Source organism: Eumetopias jubatus, unplaced genomic scaffold, assembly GCF_037043125.1.
Source record: "Eumetopias jubatus isolate StellerSeaLion01/CBP00866 unplaced genomic scaffold, mEumJub1_p1.0 scaffold_3, whole genome shotgun sequence".
NCBI lineage: Eukaryota > Metazoa > Chordata > Mammalia > Carnivora > Otariidae > Eumetopias > Eumetopias jubatus.
In genome coordinates this window covers 143,724,710-143,728,534 of record NW_028274809.1, presented here as the reverse complement: position 1 = coordinate 143,728,534, position 3,825 = coordinate 143,724,710, and the positions used below count along the sequence as shown (strand labels likewise).

At 44.0% G+C, this 3,825-nt stretch overlaps 1 pseudogene; it reads right to left on the bottom strand.

The window, feature by feature from the left end:
* Nucleotides 1–919: 919 nt before the first annotated feature.
* Nucleotides 920–2,097, bottom strand: LOC114211310 (large ribosomal subunit protein bL9m pseudogene; annotated as a pseudogene).
* Between the last annotated feature and the right edge of the window lie 1,728 nt (nt 2,098–3,825).

Here is a 3,825-nt window from a genome sequence, read left to right as displayed (position 1 = left end):
GCCTCAAGCTTAGTGATTCCTGTGGTGTTAGCAGTACCTGATAAACTTGAAATAAGAGGGCTCCTGCGTGGCTCAGTCGTTAAGCATCTGCCTTCGGCTCAGGTCATGGTCCCAGGGTCCTGGGACTGAGTCCCACATCAGGCTCCCTATTCGGCGGGAAGCCTGCTTCTCCCTCTCCCACTCCCTCTGCTTGTGTTCCCTCTCTCACTGTGTCTCTCTCTGTCAAATAAATAAATAAAATCTTTTTAAAAAAAAACTTGAAGTAAGAGATTCTCTCATTTCACTCTATGTTTAATAGGAGTCACCCTTGTCTGCACACAGGAAAAGCTAATGCCTCAAACCTAAACCCTTGGACAGACAAATCAACCAGATGAAGCCACATTAGTGTTCAAGATTAATTTTTACCTGGTATTTCCTCAAAGAAAGATATACATTCTTGTGAAGGATATTTTTCAGGTTTTTCGGATTCATATTTATCATTTTCATGTGGGTGGTGAGTGATTTTATTAGTAGTATTCATTCAGCCCTATAATTTGGCAACTTTCAGCAGATATACTCGCTAATTTATCATTGTGAATTCTATCTTCAATCAGAAGCAAAAAGTTCATTACTGCATTCAACATAGTCCTTAATGAATGTGCTAATTGGGAGCACATTAGCACATTTCATTTGCTTCTGTGTTTATTTCTAAAGAAAAGTAGAAAGTTTGGTTTCCCGTGTATGTGTGACAACAAGTAAATTTTCGCCGTAAGAAAACCATATCCAAGTTCCTCACCTCAGCACTAAAAAAGCTTGAAAGATAAGAAGAGTTCACCATCAAGATATTTTCATAAGTGATATTATTCAAAGGGACATTGTTATAACTTTTAATAGAGATGGCTGAGGACATTACAGGTGCTGCCATCTTGTTTTTTTTTTTTTTTTTTAAGAGCATAACCTCTTTATTTCCTCTCGTGATGCAAATGTTCAGTATGTATGAAAATGGGACCAGTACTGGAAAGAGTGGGTTGCTCTTCCATTTGTTCCAGCAAATTGCAGGCTCAACACCATCTAGATGTTTTCATGTTACTATTCAGCTTATCAAATCTACAGCCTGGTACTCCTTGAGCAGGACGGCCCAGGTAAGGCCGATGTGCTAACAGCCAAAGACAGAGGTGGGAGATACGGACGAGTCAATGTGGCCGTGCAGGTTAGGCCCATGTCCCCACGTGCTCTCTAAAACTCCATTATTTGGTCAGACGCTGGGAGTGGTGTCAGCGTGCCAGCCCACTGTCGCTCACCGCTCCTCTGATTCTGCTCTTCTGCTTCTGAGGGAGAGGAGGTTCAGACCGTCTGGGAGCTGGTGGGGGCCACCCCCTTGGCAGCTCGCCGGGCTAGCCAGTACTTGTATCTTTTGGTCTTGGGCCTCTCAAAGTTCACCACAGACATAGGTACCCTCACAGTGTCAAGTCCGTTCACCGTCACCTCACACCAGTACTCGCCCCACCGCGTAATGGGCTCTTCTGGTAACTTTAATGCATGTGGGGCGGCCACAACACCAAGATTTTTGAAGAAATGGCGGGCGACTATTTCAGGGTTTAGTTCCCATTTGACGTTGTTCTTCATCCCCACTTCCAGGTGACAGCTTCTCAGAAATTTCACTGTCATCTCACCTGCCTTGGTCTGGATCTTCTCTAATTTTCCTTCTTGTCTCAGCAATTTCTCCTCCTCAAACAGTTTCTTGTTTTCAGGGGATGCATATACAGCCAGACCTTGAGGCAGTAGTTGATTCCGGCCCAAAGATTTCTTCACTGAGACCAGGTCACCCCGGACTCCAAGTCCTTCCACCGACTGCGTGAGGATGAGCTCCAGGCTGCCTTTGGGCCCGTGTTTCGTGTCCTCTACCAGCTTGTAGACCCGGTGTCACCGGTGTAGGCGCGGCTTCCGGCCCTCTCCGGCCAGCGGCACCTTCCACCAGCGCTCCACGATGACCGTGCCCCGATTGTGAGAGAGGCTGAAGTCGCGCTCCGGGCCCGGAGTGCCCCCTGCGAGTCGCGGGAGCAGCAGCCCCCGCACCGTTCCTCGCAGCAGGGCCCTCCCCGCGGCCGCCGCCATGTTCCCAGCCTGCTGCCATCTTGTTACAAAGAGGAGTCATTCATGATAATGACCAACATGAGCTGCTGAACCCTCAACACTCAGCAAAATCCCATTCAATTTCAAAATGCCTAATGGAAATTCATAGGTTCAGTGCATGGATATTTACTTAGATGTTCACTGAAGGACATTTCACAAGGTAAAAAAATTTACTTTCTAGAAGAATCATCCTTTCAAAAGGGCCTGAATTATGCCCAGTTCTCAAATAACCCCTTTTTACAGTTTACAGACATTGCTTTTTGGCACACATATCTGATAAAATGCCTTCCGTTGTTAAAAAAAAAAAAAAAATCCTCTTTCATTTCTTGTCCCCTTGGTGTTCAAGTCACAGGCTGCTTCTTACTCCAGACGCTCTGGAATAGACCTGAATGTTAAATGAGAAACAGGACACTACTCTGCAGGGGGAATTGCAGATTCTATGTCCATCCTCCTTCAGGATCCATTAATTATTCTATTCAATAATGGCTTGGAGTTTTGTTGTAATTCAAGTAAATCAGGGTAGGAAAAACAACAAACAAGAAAATTACGGCCCTGAATTTTAAAGGGAAGCTTTGGTCTAGTGTAGAGAGCCTGGATCTCTTGTGTAAGGACATGAGCTGGAATCTCAGTCTGTCTCTTTCTTGCCTTTAAAACCACTGGCAAATCTCTTAATCTTAGACATCAATTTTTTCATGTGTGTAAATGCAGAAAATAATAATCTACCTCAGAATGTCTGTCATTGAAAGAATCACGAGGTGACATATAAAATACACTGGCAAACTGCAATCAGGGAGGAACATGAGAGTTACCATTATTCATAATAATAGTATCAGCAAAAATGATATCCTCCTAATGGCTTCACGTCAATGGGATACTTACCCCTATTTGGCCAATAAGGGGAAAGAGCTGAAGACCATGAACTTTAGATGTCCAGAGGACTGGCTCTAGCCCTTGCCAGGGCTTCAAACTACTTTAGTCCTTTCTTACCTCCCTTCTCTGCTTACCCAAATATTACCAGTTCTTCATGGTCTAACTTGTGTTTTATTCTCTCCTTAAAGCAACTCCAAAGTCCCAGTAATAAAAAACGGGTACTAGGTGTCCCGTTGCATGATACAATTTGAGAAGGAAACAGGTTAGTTTACACTATCATTAAACATCATCCTCACCATTTGGCATCTATCTTAAAATGCGACACACTAAAAATTTACAAGCATTTAACATTTTAAACACACACACACAGAGTTTCTACCTCACTGGGTATACCACAATTCAATTCTAACACTAACTACCCAGAGTTAATGCAGGCCTCACATGTCAAAGTTTCGGTCTTCCATGAGGCTACCCTTCTTCAGATGACAGCCACACTTTGAGGAACCCCAGGCCACCCATACTTCTAACTGAATGATTATAAATCCAGGGTTCCCACAACTTCCTCAGGTGCAATAACTTGCTAGAACAGTTCACAGAACTCTGGGAGGTTCAATGCTTATGATTATAGTTTTGTTATAAAGGATATACATCAGCTAGGTCTGGGAGGGAGCACAGAGCATTCATTCTCTTTCCCTGGGGAGTCAGGGTGCATTACCCTCCCTGCACATCAGTGTGTTCACGAACCAGGAAGCTCCACTAAGCTTTGTTGTCCAGAGCTTCTACTGGGATTTCATTATGTAGGTATGATTGAATGGTTTAATCATTGGCTATAAAATTGAACTC